At 34.8% G+C, this 20,257-nt stretch overlaps 1 long non-coding RNA gene across 1 annotated transcript in view; it reads right to left on the reverse strand.

Annotated features, from left to right (window-relative positions):
- Positions 1-2,319: 2,319 nt before the first annotated feature.
- LOC116419120 overlaps positions 2,320-20,257 on the reverse strand; it is a 46,115-nt gene continuing 28,177 nt past the window's right edge. Inside the window, exon 3 of the long non-coding RNA XR_004229383.1 lies at positions 2,320-3,036. This is a non-coding gene — a long non-coding RNA (uncharacterized LOC116419120). The remainder of the gene's footprint in view (positions 3,037-20,257) is intronic.

Here is a 20,257-nt window from a genome sequence, read left to right on the forward strand (position 1 = left end):
TTGTTATTGTTATTATTATTGTTACCCAGGATCATATAGATAGCAAATAACAAATTGAAGATTTAAACACAGACCTTCCTGTCCAGAGCAGATAGAATCTCAAGATCTTGTCCATTGAAGGGTTAAAAAAAGGAAATTTAGTAGCTTCTCAATTGATACTCTGGGGAAAAACTGAATTAATTACACAAGCGTTTGAACTTGTGCAATTGTTTGTGGAAAGGATTCCATCCCAGTGAAATGACCTTTAGATTCTACACTGGCTCCTGGGTCATACCATCAGATCTGGCAAGCATTTAGTGTGGAATTCACAGACTCCAAGAGTCTGGAGAATATAACAAAAGATGTGTTATATATATATATATATATATATATATATATGTGTGTATATATGTGTATATATATATATAATAAAATATATATATATATATATATAATAAAATATACACTTATGTGTATGTGCATGTGTGTGGGGGGATGAATCAACCCAGTCACAGATCAATGTAGCTATCAGGCAGGACTTTGGTCCTTCTTCCTATATTTCCTAGAAGTACTTTTATTTCAAGAGAGGACAAACTATCTCTGTCAAAAGTATATCTACACAACAGCCAAAACAGTATAGTCCACATCATAATAGTAAAGATAGCCCCTCTAAAGCAAACATTTCCTATGAACTTCCTTTGAATCAATCAATCCCAACTTCTGTTTCATTCAAATCAGATTTCACCCATGTTAAGACAGCGAAAATATTAAATATTTCTCTTGTACATGCAATGATATAAAATCCTCATAAAGAAGTTTAATAGTTAAATATCTAAAAGCAAGTAGGTGATACAGTAGTTGGAGTCAGGAAGACTTGACTTAAAACCCTGTCTCATCCATTTCCTAGCCATGTGACCTTGAGTCAATCATTTTAAATTTTCCCTTTCAGTCTCTTCCTCTGAAAATAAGGAGAACAATAGCACCCCCTCAGAAGGCTATTGTAAGAATCAAATTAAATAACATATGTAGAGATTTTAGCAAGCCTCAAAGCACTCATAAATCTAACTGCTAATATGAGCACTAATCATAACAATTATTAATAATAATAATAATATTCCTAAATCCCTTGCTATTTTGCTAATTAAAGGCAGGTTACTCTCTATCTTCTCTGTATTCACACTCAAAGAGATACCAACCTAAAAAATAAAAAACCGCACTCACATTTCATTGGAATGGGAGTCCTTGAGAACAGGAACTCTTTTTGTTTTTCTTTATATCCCCAGCGTTTAATATAATAAGCAATTAATAAGTGCTTTTTGACTTACACACACACACACACACACACACACACACACACACATACACACTCATATACATATATATATATATATGCAAATTACTGTCTCCTTAGAAGCAGTCATCTTAAAAAAAAAAATTGTCATTACCCCAAACATTTCTTAGGACATGTATTTCAGAGCCTGTATTTCATTTGAGTATTCTCGGGTGTGCCAAATCTTTGTATTTAGAGTTGGATATGATTTTTAGAAACAATCAACAATCTTTGATAAGTGCACTGAAAGAGGTGAGTATTCTGATTTTTGCAAATAGAATGGCCTTCCCAACAAAAATAGAATAGGTTGGATGTCTTCAAAGAGTATTCGAAAAAAAAAAACTGTGGATCTGAGTAAGATTTTAGAATTGATTTTTTAAACTTTCTTTTCAATCCTTGAAAGCAGAGATTGTTTCATTTCCGTTATATCTCAATCCCTAGTACATATTAGATACTTTATAAGTAATGTTTGTCAATTGATCAATTGAATGCTTAATTTTAATGCAAGTCTTCTTTCTCCACACTCCAAAAAAAAAAAAAAAATAAGCATATATTTTCTCTGACTCATCACTAATACCAAAAATGTTTTAATTGATGACAGTATCTTTGAGTCAAACACAGATCCTCCAAACATGACTAGTTTTTTCCCTGAGGCAATTGGCATTAAGTGACTTACCCAGGGTCATATAGCTAGGAAGTGTTAAGTGTCTGAGGTCAGATTTGAACTCAGGTCCTCCTGATTTCAGGGCTGGTGCTCTATCCACCTAGCTGACCCCAAACATGACTATTTTTAACATCTATACTGAATTGTACACACATACTCTTTAAATGGATCTGTGATCTCCTCGATGTAGATATTCCCTCCAGCCAAACAAATGGAAGTATATACCTGCATATCCTGGGAAATGCCCATCTATGCCCTCCCACAAATCTGCCACAGAGTGTTTACCCAAAATGTTAATTCCTTCTTCATTTTCTCTTGAAATATCAAAAGTAGGTACCAATGGAGTATGCATTCTGCTAGATTTATCAATAAATCAGGTTCCTTGATTTATAATCAACACGTGTACACTCAAGTAAATTTATATGAATATCTTATTCACACGAGAACCGAGATCCTGTAAAAGCCTATTTGACTGAAAACAAGTATTCCTCATTTTATTTGCCTATTTATCATGGCTTGTGGAGCACTGTTAGAGGAGGATAATGAAGGTGATTGGTCAATAAGGAACATGATTGATATTTATTGCTGGTACTTGGGTAGGAGAGGTGTAAGCACAAGCAGCTGTAAATCAGGATAAGGGAAACCTTTGTACGACTGACCGGCAACAAATTTTAAGTCCTGATCGCCAATGTGGCCTGGATGCAATTCCCATGCAGCTGAAGGATCCTGGGCCTCCCTTATCTGGGGAAGAAAAAGCAAAGGCTTTGGTGATACGGTCACCTGGACAGAGGAGGCATCCTCCCGGGACCAGTGTTTTCCCTTTCTCTTTGTAAGCTGGTGTCGATTAGACTAATTTCCTGACGAGGTGCCTGTGGAATGCCTGTGGCCTGTGAACTGATGCCTGCCCGGGTTCTTTCACTTTCTCTGGGCCACTTTGTTGTTGGTTCTTCCTCTTAGCCGAGTCCCTGGAAAGTGCTTTTCTTCTTCCTTCCCAGGCCCTCGTCTCTGGGAACAGGGATTCCAGAGGAGGATAACAGCAGCGGCAGCAGCTTGACAAACGACCCTTGGTAATAGATTAAACAAATGGTGAAAATTAGCTGTAACACAAACTCCCTAACCACCTTCCGAACCAAGCCTCCCACATCTCCCTGGTCTTGGGTCTGCACCTGCAACCACATAATGGAGAGTGTTCATAGCTAAGAGCCTTTCACACACAAGGAGGAAAAATACATAGGAAGGACCAAAAGAAAGACATTCATGCTACTGTTCCCTCATCACAAACATCAGATCGAGGGAAGCAGGCTCACCTTTTGCAGGGTGAATCTTGTGTTATAATTATCAAGTGAGATGATATATGCCAAATGCTCTGCAAATCTTAATCATTGGAGTCAGACTCAGATAGAAAGGGGGGCATTAATCCATATATAAAGATCTCCCCAGGACACCTAGTGACTTTGTTTTAAACTGCATTTTTATTTATGTTTTATCATAATTTTATTTATTTTATTAAATATTTTCAAATCATTTTTAAATCTGGTTCAGCCAGAGTTGGGAGTGTTGTGGAATGTTTGGCATAGTTGCTTAATATTAGCATAGGGCCAGGCTCTTAGGGAGTATTTAACATGTATTCAATAGCTAACTATTATGTAGTTAATAAACATTTCACTGTTATTATCTCAATTGTTTATCACAACTCTAAAAAGGAGATGCTATTATAACCCCCATTTTACAGATGAAGAAAATGAGGTAAAAAGTTAAATTATTTGTCCAGGATCACATAATAAGAGATATCTGAGTCCAAATTTGAACTCCAGTCTTTCTGATTTCAAGACCCATGCTCTATCCACCATGCCATCTATCTATTTATCTCTCTATCTCTCTGTCTATCCATCTATCTATATACCTATCTATATCCTATTCTATTTATCTACTAATTGTCTATCTATTTATTTATATCCTGTCTTTATCCTGTATGTCTATCTACTATCTACCTATCTATATCCTGTTTATCCTGTTTTTCTATTTATATTTCTATATGTCTGTCTATCTACTTTTTTATATCCTGTCTGTCTATCCTGTTTTTCTGTCTGTCTATCTATGTATTGTCTGTCTCTGTCTCTGTCTTTTTCTCTCTCTCTCTATCTCTGTCTCTCTCTGTGTGGGTCTCTGCCTCTGTCTCTCTCTCTCTTTCTCTCTCTCTCTCTCTGTCTCTCTCTTTCTCTCTCTCCCTTCCCATCCGTACATCCATACATGTATTCTTGTTATAATGTACTTAGCAAAACACTGACTTGCAATAATGTGTGGTGACCACAGAATTATCTGTCTGGAATTGTAGTAATTTAGGCCCTTTTTCTTAATACTAGACTCCAAATCAGAGATTATTGGATCAGGGATCCAAATACACAGTTTATTGACTGTGATCAAGGATAGATGAGCATTGAGAGTGGTGTAGATAACACTTGGTCCACACTAAGATCACGCAGTTTATAGCTTCTTCTAGACAAAATCCCTCTAGATTTGTACCAGCCCCAGCTCTAATACCAATATCTCAATTCTTCTTGAATAATTCTTTCTTTAATCTGGCAATCAACAAATCCTCATTGAGCATTTATGGATAGCCTATTGTATTATGGGGAGACTGAAAATTTTAAAAGATCTGAGGATTATTAATCTAAATTTGATAGGGATCAAAGAAGTAATTTATTCTTTGCTTTCTCATTTTGCAAACAAGGGAGAAAGGAAACCATGGTTGTTAAGGAATTTGTCTACACTCACACAGGTAGAGAGTGTCAGATGATATAGCCCTTCCTTGGGAGTAATTTCATTTAGCAATATATGTGACCATTTGAGAATATTTGCTTCAAGGGTCCTCTGGTAATCTAAGATTGCATTGCAATAAATCTAACTACATTTGATATGATAAGGATAGAATGTTAGATATGGAGTCTGGAAAAATTGTGTTCAAATCCTACCTTAGATACCTATTCCTTGCAAAACCTAAAGCTGATCATTTAACTCTTCTTAGCCTCAAGGTCTTCGTGACCTATAAGAACTTCTCTATATAAGGATTGAGAAGATCCTCTTCCTTCAATAGACTGCAGGGATGAACATATTCCATGCCCTTTCTCTCCCTCTTAATTCTGAAACAGATGGGTCTCAGGATGGTATCAATCCCTGGTCTTTATGGAAAGTACAATTAGAAAGTCCCAGGTAGTTCACAGCTTTAGAATAAAACCCCGACAAAATTATAGAGAATATCAATATATAAAATGGAGGAGAAATCATATAATTTTAGAGCTGGAAGAAATTTTAGAGATCTCTAGCCCAAGGTCCTCATTGTTTATGTGTAATTACACACACACACACACACACACACACACACACATATCCTCATTGTTTATGTATAACTGGGGCCTAAAGATGATGAGTGTCATGACCCAAGACATGTGATCCTTTGGGATTACTTTGGGAAAACCATTTAGTCTCTCTATGGATCACAGGAAAGGAAGAAGGAAAAAAAAATATTTAGTCCTACTATGCATTAAGCAGTTTTACAAATATTATCTCATTTGATCTTCACAACACCCTTGGGAAGTGGGTATTATTTTTAATCTCCATTTTACAGTTGAGGAAATGGAAGCAAATAGATTAAAGTGACTTAGAGTCACAGCTAGGCATGCCTGAGGCTAGATTTGAACACCTGCTTATTCTGTCTTTCTGTCTGTCTGTCCATCCATCTATCTGTCGATCTTATCTGTCTTTATCTATCTGTTTATCTGATTATCTATCTATATTCTGAATCTTTATCCTGTTTTTCTGTCTCTAGAACGCAATGCTCTCTCCATAGTACCACCCAACTGACACAGTTGCATCATAAACAAAATCAAGGGTTTAGACTAAATTTATTGATAAGATTCTCACTCTTGTGGTCTATAGAGCTGCTGCCTACCTTAGTATCCCTATGTTTATATCTGGAAAAATTAAGGCAAAAGGGGATTCAGCAACTATTATTCAAAGAAGTTTCATGTCTCAACAATGGAGCTAAGAATACTGTCTAGGAATCCTAAAATCCTGCTTAATCATAGGATCTTGGAATGCTTATCAAAAACAGATAGATATCAAAAAACAAATATCAAAAAGAGCCAGAAGGGACCTTAGAGGTGATTTTAGGAAATGTGATATGATGGAAAGGATATGGGTTTTGAGATAGAGGATCCAACCAAATTCCAGCTCCATCTTGGAAAAGTCTCTTCATCTCCTCATTTAATAAATGAAGAAACTGAGACACAGAAAAGTTGAATGACATGCTGTTTCACAGAGCTTTTAAATATCTAAGGCAGAATTCAATCCCAGCTCTTCCAGATTTTATATTCAATGGGCTAACCACTACATGGTACTCTCTAATTTCTAATAATTTTTCCTATTACAGAATGAGTAAATTCTATCTTTAAATTGATATATAATATCAATATATATTGATATAAATTTATATATAATATCAATTTGGCAGATAGCCAAAAAGATACATTTCCAGATCTTTTTCCCCTTAACTAATTGGAAGGGAACACCTACATCTAGTCACAGAACCCCCAAGATCTTACAGTTAGCAGGGAGCTTAGAGGCCATCTATTTGAGCTGTAGCTGAACAAAAATTCCCCCAACGCAAAATCCTTAAAGTAGGCTATCTAGTCTTTGCTGTAAGTTCTCCACTATCACCCACAATAACACATGTTACTTAGCATTTTATTGTTAGGGGAAAAAATCTTTTTTATGGCTTAAATCTTTTTTCTGAAACTTCCTCCCATTGCTCCTACTTTTCCTAAGGGGTCAAGTATAACAATCCTAATCCCTCTTCAAATACTTAGAGAGTTAGCATGTCTGTCCAGGCTTGTCTCTTCCTCGGGCTTCCCATCCTCCACGTCCTGGAAAAAACTGAAATCTTGGGGTTCTTAGATCTATAAAGCTGAGGAGGGTTTTGAGATTGAGGGGTTTTAGGTTTGAAGTCAAAAGGGACTTCAGGGATCTTCTAATCCAAACCTCTTATTTTATAAATGTGGAAACTGAGATCCAGAAATGTGAAAGAGACTTTTCCAAGATGGAGCTGGAATTTGATTAGGTCCTCTGACTCAAAACCCATAGTCTTTCCATCATACCACATTTCCTAAAATCCAATCATTTAATTTTATAATGAGAAAACTGAAGCCCAGGAATGTTAAGGTAATTCAATAATAAGTAACAAAAGTAGCACTCACACCCAGATCATTTGACTCTAAATTCAGCATTCCCTTTGCTCATTGTAAATATATGATCTATACAAACTTCCACCAAATGCTGCACTGATCTTTTAACTAATATCAGAGTGGAATGCAATGTTCCATGGGAGTAACTCTTCCAAACAACTGAAACTTATCAAGTACCAAAACAATTTTTAACATGTCCATTATTTTAAATGAGCATGTCTTAAAAATGGATTTTCCACTTCTCTGCTTCTTAAATAGAGGATGCTGAACATAATACGACTGTATTGATATGACCCAGGGTCAGCATTGTGGACATCACTTTTATATTACAAAGTCATCATTGTGTGTTTTTAGTTTTTCTGCCTCTCTCCAGTCACTTCTCCTATGGTCATCATGTCTAACTTTCACCCCATCTCCAACCCAGAGAAACTTTATGGTTTGTCATTCTGAATCAACTAATCAGAAGGAAGCTGAATAGCCAAGTTTGTTGTGAATTCACTATCTATAAAAGATTTGGTAAGATTGATAGTTAGGTGTCCTGTAGCAAAGTGCATAGTTTTCATTAGGATCTTTATAACAACCATTAGTGCCATTTTGTCCTCTGTAAATATAGTTTTAATGGATAGAGATTAGAAAAATCTAAGCTCTAGATAAATAATACATATTGTACTCAGAAAGTCCTGATGACCTATGAGTGGAGAAGTAGTAAATAAACAAACATTTGCTTTTACTCTAAAGAAGATAATTTAACTGTAAATACTAAACCTCAATGAAGGATAAACAAGTCTTCTCTTAGGCCCAACAAATCTCCCTGTCCCAAGCTTCCTTTGAAGTAGGAATTACTAAATATAAGGTTAAATCACAGGCAAGAGCTGATCTCATTCTAAAAAATCATTCAACAGATACTAATGTTTTTATTACTGTTAATAATTGATGAGATGTCATTACATTTCCAGGTGCTTTCCAATCATGTGTATGTTATTCATTCCTTTATTCTCTTTGACTTTTAGGGAAAATTCCCAGCTTTAGCAATTCTTAAGGCTGTCATTCTAACTAGGATGGACCTTATATGAGGAAGTGTTTAACAGGGCTGTAAATTTGACAATGTAGTGGAAAATCCTAGCCTTCAGACTTCTGATCCATGAAATTAGATGGCCTTGTCAAAGTTTGCTCCTGAACTCTGTCAGAATGGTTTTTATTCCCAAGACCAAGAGGAAATATGAGTCATGGATACCCTCTTCTTCTTTTTGGCTTTCCCAACATAGTCACCATATGCTCTTTATTGGAGTATAAATAGCACTAAACTGGGAATTAGGAGACCTGGGTTCTGCTGCAATGCACTGAGTGACCTTGAGCAAGATAGTCAAACCTCAGTTTGCTCTTTCTCAAAGATAATTTAGATAGAAACCCCAATTTCCTTATTTCATAGTATTAAATCAGGCAACATGCTAGGTGCTAGGAATATAAAGTCAATCATGAAAATCTTTGGTCTGTCAAGGAATTTACATTCTACTGGTGGAGACAATATGAACACACTTAGTTATTTGCTTAATAATTACAAGATAATATTTTAAAAGGTAAATACAGACCCTAGCTATTGGAAGAATGGGGGAAATCAGGGAAGGCTCATCCAGGAGATGGCACTTTAGCTCATCTTTCATGGAAATTAGGGATTCTCAAAGACAAAGGTTATGAAACAATGGATTCTAGGCATAAGTGACAGTCTGCACAAAGTCATGGAGATGAAACATGAATAAATTGGTAAATAAATTAATGAATAAATGAAAAAGCATGGAAATAAAATGCCAAATGTGTGTGTGAATGAATGTTTGTGGGTGTGTGTATCAAGTTAACAAGCATTTAAGTACTTACTATGTGCCAGGCAGATCGTGGTACCTTTGAAAGTAATAGGGAAGTTAAGTTTTGGACATATCTAGTTTAAATTGTGTGTATCCAACAAATGGCTATTTTTGGATGAGCTGTGGAATATGTCTAAAGATAAAGAAGTAAATTAGATGCTAATATTATTTGCTTTGGAACAAAATGATTGTTGTATAAGATACTAGGTTTCAATAGACAATGTATAAGGTAAAATTGATTCGATTTTTTTAACCAGTGGTTTGTGCAATTCTATTGAGTTGTGCATTTCTTTTCTAAGAGGATGAATAGCTTTTGAAAAATGCCATATAGTTAGACTGGCTCCAAAAAAAGCCTACAGCCTTTTTTTGTTCATTTATATCATCTTTCATCATCTCAAACTCTCATATTTCATGACTTCCTGGTTACACATGTGTAGAAAAGATTGGGGTGGGGGGAAAGGGTTCAGGGAATAGAGTCTAATTGGTGCAATGGAAAGCATGCCTATTTGTGTTCAAATTCCAGCTCTGTCCTTAGTTATTAATTATGAGGTGCCTACTTATTAGTATGAGATCCTAGGCAAAGCCCTTTCTTCCTCTGAGTCTCAGTTTCTCCAACTATCAAATGAAGGAATTGGGTTAGATAATCTCTAAGGTCCCTCCATGCCTTATCTCAAATATCCCTCATCCTGTCTTCCTTTTATCTCAGATTCCTGAAACATGGCCTTTACTTTAATTCTAGTTTACTACAAAATAGTGTAACTCCTGCAAAGTTCTAAATTCATCTCTATGGCTGAGGCTTCTCTTGTCTAAACTGACAGTCAAAGGACCTGGGTTGCGATTTTTGGCTTTGTCATTAACTCACCATGTGAGCTTGAGCAAAAACGAAAGAATAAAGGAAGAGTAATTCATCATATCTTATGTAATTCTTCTTCCCAGCAGAGAAACCAAAGCTGTGTATAAGTGACACCAAACAGGCAGATAGAAAGGAAAATACTCTTAGCCAAACATCCAGATGTTTCACAATTCCAGATGTGTGGCATTATGAAACCAGACTGTCCAGGTGTATGATTGAAGTTTTTCAATTTTCATCCAGATGTTTTGGCACTGTGTAGACATAGCCTAGGGGTCTCCCCGACATTAACCACCAACTTGTACCAATATGGGAAAGAAGATAACCAGTAAAAGGATTTGACTTCAATTTGAAGTCAAGGATTATTTTATTGTTTAAACATGTTGATGTGTCACAATTGGCATTTTTTTAAAATGAAAACTTCATTCAAAGTATACTGGTAAAAGTCAGTTCAGTTCTTTGCAGCAAGATCTGGTTTCAGTTTTGTGAATGGATTGTGACATTCAGGATTGCCTTTAAGTCAAACTAGTTCCTTGTTCTGGAATTTTGTAAAAGTCGAAACTCCAAAGAGATGGGAGAAAAACATACAATTGGCACTTTTCTCTTTTGTTTTTTGGGAAATCTTAGCCCACAAAAATGTAAAATTATCACAAATTTATTGTTTGGATATCAAAATCATTTTATGAATTATAATCTGATTTAAGTAGACAGATCTCACCTACCCAAGCTGGAAAAAGATGAAAATAATTTTTTGGCTAATGTTATATTCATTTAAGGCATTTAATATTAAAAAACAATTAGGAGAAGAGGGGAGAAAGCCAATTTTAAATAAGGCACCAACTGGTAATCACTCTCGATTATTGATTAATATATTTACTAAAAATATGTATCATTGTTCTAACTCTGCTTCAATTTTATCTTGCATTTTAACAGCAATCTCCTCTCCACCCCTGCCCCTGTGTGATATCTACTCTTTCTTTATCATATTTTTGGAAATCTTTCTGTTGCTTCAAGGTCCATTTCAGGTGGCTGTTATTCATATAATTTTCTTGATCTTCATAGTTGAATGAGTTCTCTCCTTCCTCAAAGTATTATTTTGCTTAGGAAGGAAACAGGCTTTTATTAAGTGCCTATTACTTACCAGGCACTATCTAAACACTCTACAATTATTATCTCATTTGATCCTCACAGTAAACCTGGGAGGTAAATGTTATTTTAATCCCCACTTCACAGTGAGGAAACTGAGTCAGAGAAAGTTAAATGATTTATCTAGGGTCCTATAGCTGATAAATATTTGAGGCTCAATTTGAACTCAGATCTCTCTGTCTTCAAGTCCAGTGCTTATCCACTGTGGCACTTTGCTGCCTAGATATCCTGTTTTTGATGTCATCATATTCTCCATAGTAGCATACTTTACCCGTGTTCATGTCTTATTTTCCCTAGGAGACTACCACCTGATTGAGGGCAAGTGGCAATTTTCATTTATTTCCTCAGATCTCATATAGAAATTTGTACATTATGGGCACTTGGTAAATATTTTGTTGAATAGAAAAGGATAGTAAGATAATGAATTTCGTAGCTAGAAAGGACCTTTGAGATCATCTAATTAATGAACCAATCTATAAGCATTTATAATGCACCTTCTATGTGTCAGGATACAAAGAAAAAGAGAAAAGAAATAGCCCAAATTCTTAATGAACTTGCATTCTATTAGGGGAAATATTAGTTACTTATACAACTATATACTAAATATATAGAAAATAAATACAAGACAATAAAATGTTAGGTAATTCAGAAGACAGCGATTGGAGGTATGTTCAAGAAATACTTCATATACATAAAAGTGTTTGGCTTGAATTTCATCCAAAAGGAAGTGAAGGATTCTGTGAATTGGCATTAAGGAGGGAGGGCATTCAAGGTGTTGAAGATGGCCAACATAAAGGCATGTAGATTATGTATCACTGAAGTACTATGTAAAGGCAATAGAGAGAACCAGTTGGCTATGTTGTAGCATGAGATCAATTCCCAATAATGTTTAAAAAGATTAGAGAGAAGAGTATGGAGCCAGGCAATGAAAATCTATAAAAGCCAAAGAGAAATGTTTGTATGTTTCTCTAGAGACAATAGGAAATTATGAGTATTGTTGAGTAGGGGAAAATCATGGTCAGATCTACAATTAAGGAAAGTTTATCACTTTACAGATGAAAAATGGGAGATTGAAAGGCCTGCCCTAAATTGTGCAAGTAATAAGTAACAGCACCAAGATTTGAACTCAAATTTAGTGAATCTAAATTCAGTTCTCTTTCCACTGCAATATGAAGGCATTGCAAGTGTTAGATACCAAATGAATGGTGTCCCAAAAAGTCTTTGTGTGGTTAAAACAAGCTAAAACACTTTTGTGTAGTTTTAAGCTTACCTTAAAATTGCACAAAGACTTTTGGGAAATGCTGAAAGCACATGACTTCTGCCTTTATTTCCTTTTTAAAATAATTGAATGCAAACTAAATAAATGAATCATAGGACAGTTCAGTTTTGTGGGAGTGGGGGATGGTGATGGATGGAGTACATAAGAAGAGAAGTCCATAGTACACAGAGATGATGTGTTTCACAATTAAATCATTAGTTTAGTATAGGAGTCAGGAACCTCTTTAGCCTTGAGTCCAATGAAATGAGGGGGAAAAAAAAGAATGAAAGGGAGAGGTGAAAATAAGAGCAAGACAGAAGGAATAAAAGAAGGAGAAAGAGTGAAGGACAAAAGAATAGAAAGAAAAATTAATCAAGTGTCTACAGAGAAAAGTGATTAAATGTTACTAATCATTGCCCTGGTAAAAGATTTTGGTTCACTGTTACTTTTCCCCACTCTAGTTAGAGCTATGACAAGCAATGGGACAGTGGGGCTTTTCCCCAGGGCTGTTATCTGAGAGGTGGGACATGCATTTCTTTCTCAGTATAATATCATGCCTGGTGCTGTTCTGCATCATCTCTATGTACTGTGGACTTCTCGCTCTCTACTTAACTCTGGCTCATGCTACCTTGTAGCACAAAAGCACAACCTAACCCCAACCTACAGGTTCCCAGAGCCATAGTAGCCTCTCAGAGAGCTGCTCTAAATTCTTCCCTCAAAGAAGTGAGGAGAGGACTCACTTTTATTCTGTCCCTACCCTGTCTCTTCCATCCACTTCTAACCCCAAGCCTAGGCTTTTTGTTACTAGAATTCTCTCTCTCTCATCCTTCTTTAAAAGTCTCTATTCTATCTTCCTCCCTCCTCCTCTGCTTCCTCATTATAGTCTAGGAGGAACCTAGAATTTCAGAATTGCTTAGTGTAACCAAGGTTCAGCAAGTGTACTGCATACCTCAATAAGAATAATCCCTATAAACATCCCTAACAAGTAGTTATGTAGTCTTTTCTGGAAAACTATCAGAGACTGGGTAGATAGTATGTTGGAATTGTTGTCAGGTAGGTCTGAGTTCATCACTGGTCTATCTTAGATAGTTTATTAGTTATGTAGCCACTCAACCCATTTGCCTCAGTTTCCCCATCTGTAAAATAAGGGTCATAAGAACCCACAGAGTTGTTTCAAGCATCAAATAAGTTAATCTGTTTAAAGTATAAATGTTACTTGCTATTATTTATATCATTACTATTAATCTCCCTAGGCAGCCCATTTCAATTTGGAATTAGCTCTAATTGTTAGAAAATTTATTCTTCAACTTAAGCCTAAATCTGACTCTTTGCCACTTGGACACAATCTTTCTTGTTTTTCCCGGCCCACAGCAAGAGAATTTCTTCTGACATTTAACAATTCCTCAAATGCTTGATGATGACTATGGTCGCGACTCTGCTGCTTGCAAATGTTACTCTAGGAAAATCACTTCACCTTAGCTTTGTCATCTGTAAAATAAGGTAATGTGATAGAGTAGAAAGAGATGAAGCTTGGATCTGAGTTCGAATCTTACTTTTTTCAGGGTTTCTAGCTATGGTGGTAAAACATATATACCCTCTTTATCATTTTCTTAGATAGTATGACCTAGGGCTAGAGGGGATCTGAGAGTCCTAGATCTAATTACACATAAGAAAACTGAGGATAAGACGTACCAAAGGTTATTCAATAAGTAGAAGACCCAAATCCTATGGCTTAAAATACACCATTCTTTCCATAGTTCCAAATAAAATACTTCTATTCATAGGTGTGGTGTTTGTACTCTGAGATCCTGGAAAAAAGAAAAGCTACAATGAAGTAGCAAAACCCATCATTTATTTGAGTGGTACATTGATAAATGTTTAACAATTGACTTTGGGCAAGGAGGATTATATAGAAAATACAATCTGAATACTAATAATTTATATTATTAACACTTTTCTATCACTATATTAATTAATACAATCAACAGAACAATAAATGATGCACTTGCCAATTTCCAAGGTATATGTACTTATACTGAAAATTTAACAGTCACCTCTCTTAAGTACAAGATGGTTCACCAGCCTCCTAACTGTATCAATTTCAAGAGTTAGTTTTTCCTGGTATAGAGAAATCCTTTTTAGAAAAATTTTTAAAGAGCTAAAGAAAGGAATAGTCATGGAGCAAAGAGTCAACAGCAGGTGTTCTGGGAAACTTTGGCTTTTTTTTTCTAGCTACTCTTAGTAGTTTACAATCCTATCCTTCCTTTCCACCTAACATCAAAAAGAAACTCCATTTTCCTTTTCAAGAGAAGTGTTGTTCAAGCCTCTTATGGCTAAGAATTGATTAATATTCTAATTCTAAGTAAACTATATTCCACTTTACCTTCCGAAAGAGAGTGATAATGAGACAATAATGAAAGTCAACAATTCCTGGATGACATCCAGATTTCTGAAGTTTTGTTATGATTCCCAGAGGCTAACAATGTCAGGCAAATCTATTATCTTTCAGATTGCCATTTATCTCAAGCCTATTCTCCAGGACTAGCTCTTTTTTCACTTTATCTTGAATCCACAGATACTGACCCATCTGACTTCTGCAAGGGATAAACTATGGTTACTTTCCAAAGTAGGCATAAACATTCACATATAAAAAGCAAAGAGAGAAAACATGGAAATGATGGAATTCCAACAATATGGTCTGCTGTGAGTTAGTGTTAAATTTATTCTCTCCATTGTTGTATCTGGAATTCCAGAGAGCTTAATAGGTTGCTAAATAGTTGACTATGAAGTTCAAAGTGTGCTACCCAAATCAGAGCAATATTGCTACTTCTTTGCCAGTTTGGTGGCCAGTTAAGGAGCCTAGATTTGCTTGTGCGTGGTGTCAGCCACCTAAAATTTGACAAATGAAAAGTCTGACCACATGCAAGGGAGTACAGCACTAAGGGCCACTTTCAGTAAAACTCACAACCTTATCTGTAAATTGGAATAAAATAAACCCCAAATCCTTTGGGATAATTTCAGGAAAAGTGATGAAAATTGAATTTTAATTCTTCCTCATTACTATTAAAAACAACCAGAGCTGTAACTAGTCATTTTAGTGCCTAGGGCAAGGCCAAATGTGCCTCATATCAACTTTGCAATTCACAATATGGAAATAAGACAAGTAATTAAGATAAGTTTGGGACACTAATCCCTGGGGATGTCTAGTAGGAAACAGATACAGAGACACAGAGACCCTTTTATACCTTGAAGCATATACCATGGTGGAGAAGAGCAAGGACAGGCTGCTAAGATAATACTGGTAGCTTCTTATTTTAACTCAAATTAGCAATAACAGTTAACATTTATATAATATGGCACTTTATATATGAATGTGTATTTATATAAAATCTTTACAAAATTTTTATGAGATTGGTCATATTATAATCTCCATTCTAGTGCTGCTAAAGAAGTGCCATACTCTGTTGATTCTATACCAATGAAAACAATCATTGTATAAATTTAGCATATTTTAAAATTCTAAGAACTTTTAATATCATGTAAAATTTAAAGTTTTGCGCCCTCGAAAATGGAATGGACTGGGATCAAAGACCCTCTACCACAACCTAGTTATGACTCCAGTTACAATCACTACAACAATAATAATGCATACTAATTGAATGAGAATTTTTCAGAGTATAGCAAACACTAGATTAGGAATCAAAAGTTATGGATTGTATTCCCTGCTTCGTCATTAATCTACCTATTCAATTTTGATCAAGTTTTCTTAACTTCTCCATGGTTCATTTTTGTTCATCTATAAACTAGGTGGGTTGGACAAGATGAATTCAATAGTTTCTTTGAATTTTGAAATTCTGATTCTGTGAGTATTCACACAATTGCACTTTTCCCCTATCTCCCCCCCAATCAATATATTGTCTCCTATAACAGAAATACCACTGAGAATAAAATAAATTTTAAAACAATTCTTTCTATTCACTTGGCTTAAATTATTACTTTTAGTCAAGTAGGCAAATGGTTATTTGAAAGACTAATTTAAGCTATTCCCTAGATCTAAGTTAATATTTGGAATTCAGATTTGGAAACTTTAGATCCAAAGTAATATTTTTAAAGCAGTATTTACAGACACAAAAGAATTACTGTATGTCCCCTTGTGCTCAGAGAATCATCTTTATTAAGAATCAGCTTTGAATATTATTGTTCTATAAGAAATGATTAGTAGGCTCATTTCAGAAAAGCTTGGAAAGAATTACATGAACTAATACTAAGTGAAGTAAGTAGAACTAAAAAAACCCTGTATACAGCAACAAGATTGTGATAATCAGCTGTGATGGACCTGGCTCTTTTCAACAATAACTCAAGACAGTTCCAATAGACTTGTGATGGAAAGTGTCATCCTCATCCAGAGAGAGATGAATTCACTGTGGTTCAAAGCATGGTATTTTCATCTTTTTGTTGTGATGTTGTGGTTTCTTTGCCTGTTTGTTTTTTCCTTTTCATAGATTTTTCCCCCTTTTGATCTGATTTTTCTTGTACAACATGACAAATATGGAAATATGTTTAGAAATATTGCACATGTTTAGTCTATATTGAATTGCTTGCTATCTAGGGCAGGTGAAAGGGAGATAAGAGGAAAGAAGGGAGAAAAAATTGGAACATAGTTTTCAATATTCACTTTTGTAGAACATTATCTTTTAATGTAGTTGGAAAAATCAAAAATTTTCTGTGTGTGCGTGTGTGTATGTACATAAATATAAAGAATCAGCTTTTCTGAAGGACAGAGAACATAAGGAATTTGATCCAATTCTTTTGCCTAGTATCTTATATTAGACAAGAAATAAGCCAAGGGAAATGTAGAACACATGGCAAATAGAATGATATGTCACAGTGTGGTCCAAAAGTGAGAAAAAATTGTGTCATTTTAGAATCATAGAAGATTGTAGCCTAATGTGACTTCCAGAATTAGAACTATCACAACTCCTTATTTTACAAATGAGGAAACTGAGGCACAGAAATGTGAAATGATTAACCCAACTACTTGGTATGGTACAGCAGCACATTTCAGAGAGAAGGAGAATTGAGGTATTTTATGAGAAGGAATGGGATCCTTCTCAGAGGAGTTCTAGTCACCTTCCACCTCTGAGGTCACAGGCAAGAAAGTGTCAATTATCCAAGAAATTAGAGGCTTCTAGCCTGGATGCTTTCATGCATAGAAGACTCAGATTTAGGAGTTCTTAGATGTAACCTTTGATCCTCAAAGAAGAAGCAGAACAGGAGGGGGTACTACACATGAAGAAAGGTTGGTTAGAGCACAGAACAGCTTGTTAGACTAAGAAAGAACAAGTTTGGGGAAAAAAAAATCAGGGAGTTTTCTGTGCTACAACAATATCCCACCAAATATATTATCACATTATCAAGAGAAGAACTGCGATACTCTAGTTCAGAGATGTTTCACAAGGCTGATTCTTCTTCCCTCAGTTGCCTTTCTGTACTTCCTTGAAGATCACACTCAACCTCATTTATAACTTTAATTGTAACATCTATGAAGATGATTTCCAAATCTATAATCTAACCTAGATATTTATGAATTTCTATCATATATGCCTCCCACAAAACCACAGCTAGAGACAGGGACAATCTATCATCCAAGCACTGCTGTATGAAGCAGGAAGTGGAGTCTAATCTAAGTTATCATATTTCCAACCAAGCAAGAACAAGAGTTCAGGAAGGAGGATGAGGGAGCAGAACACAATCCAAGATTAAAAGAAGGAGCAGAATCTGATCCAAGCACAAAGTTCCAATTCAACAATGAAAGACAGAGATACAAGTAAACAGAAAAAATCACTAAACACAATGGAAAAAATTATAGATTGAGAGAAACCCAAAAAGTAGATTCTGAAGAGGGTAACTTCATAAATACAAATGGAACTTTGGAGAAAATTCAGGGCATTTATTCAAATGATACAGAATCTAATATTAAATGAATATTATTACAGGGATAGTAGAATGACAAGAAGATTTAATACATTACCATGTGGTGGTAAATCTTACCCAAGAATTGAACTCCTTGAAATCAGTTTGAGCCAAAAAGAAAGCAATGACTTCATGAGACAAGAAATATTATACCAAAAATCAACAAATTGAAAAAGCTGAAGAAATGTAAAGAATCTCCTATTAAAAATAATTGACTATGTCAAGAATAAATTATCTAAGAATCATAAAATTATCTGAAAAATCATGTTAAAGAAAAAATAACCTGGATAACATATTTCAAGAAATCTTCATTGAAAACTGTCTAGATAATAGAGAGCAATGTGAAAAATATAATGAATCCACCAGCTACTTCCTGAGAGAAGCCACAAAGTTAAAAATCTCAGGAGTTTTATAACCAAAAGTCAGAGCTTCCACATAAAAGAAAAAAACATTGAGAGCAGTCAAAAAGAAAGAGTTCAAGAACTAAGCAACCACAGTCAAAATTAAACACAAGTTGACAGCTAACAGTATAAAAGAGAGAAAAAATTAGCATATTTATATTTCAAAAGTCCAAAGATAAAGACTTGAAATTATAAACAATCATCTATTTGGCCAAATAATATAATTCTAAAACAGAAAGGTGAATTTTAAATGACATAAAGGACTGGGTTGTTTATATTAGAAAAGCAGGAGATGAAACAGTAGCATTTCATAGCCTACTGTCTTTACAAATTATATAAAAAGTTAATAAGACAAGGGTGGTATTGGTCTGTTTTGATTGCCTTAGAAGAAAAAGGAAATGGGGGGAACAGGAGATTATGCTGAAGAAAAAAGAAGTAAGGGGAGCAGAAAATAAGAGAGTATCAGATGAGTAGTATATGTGTATGGAAGAAGAAATGGAGGGAACCAGGCATACTATGAACCTCACTTTTTTCTGAACTTGACAAAGGAATACTGGACTCTCTCTCTCCCTCCTCTTCTCTCCTCTCTTCTTCTCTTTTTCTCCTCTCCTCTAGTCTCCTCTCTTCTCTTTACTTCCTCCTCTTTCCTTCCCTCCCTCCTATCTCTCTGTCTCTGTCCCTGTCTGCCTGTCTTATACAGATGCAAATACTTTGATTTAGAAATACATAAAACAACATGGAAATAACAATATTTAATCCATCATTTGTTGACCACAGTAAAAAAAAAATAATAATTTATTTCCAAGGATTATTGAAGGATTTCCAAAGAAAATATTAATAATTGATTGGTAATTAAATAATTTAATCCCAAAACATGATTGTCCAAAGAAGTAGAAGAAATAATTTTAAAATTATATTACTTATATTAATACTAAATGTATCCTTTCCCATACATAATGCAATTAAAATTACATTCAGTAAAGGGTCTTTGAAGGATAGATTAAAAATTATTTGGAAATTAAATAATTTAATCCTAAAGAATGGTGGATAAAAGGACAAATCATAAGAAAAAATTGCAAAGTTCGTCAAAGATAAAGACAACAATGAAACAACATAACAAAATTTGTGGGATGCAGCCAAAGCACTACTTAAGGTAAAATATATAACACTAAACATATCAATAAAAGAGAGAAATAATAGATAAATAAATGGAGAGACAATATAAAGCCAATAAATTGAAACTCCCAATTAAATACCAAAATATGAATCCTGAAAAATCAAAGGATTTATTTATTAACTAAACTGAAAATAAACAAACCACTGAATCCATAAATAAAACCAGGAAGTTGTTTTTGTGGGGGGGAGTCCTGTGAGAGGAGAATAATAGAATAGATAAACCATTAGCTAATTTGATTTTTGAAAAGGAAAAAACTAAATTACCAGTATTGAAAAATGAAAAAGAAAATTTACAACTAATGAAAAAGAAATAAAAGCAATTATAACAAGCTGTTTCATACAACTATATGCCAATAAAATTGATCATCTAAATGAAGTAGA

The sequence above is a fragment of the Sarcophilus harrisii genome, chromosome 4 (genome assembly GCF_902635505.1).
Source record: "Sarcophilus harrisii chromosome 4, mSarHar1.11, whole genome shotgun sequence".
NCBI classification, from domain to species: domain Eukaryota; kingdom Metazoa; phylum Chordata; class Mammalia; order Dasyuromorphia; family Dasyuridae; genus Sarcophilus; species Sarcophilus harrisii.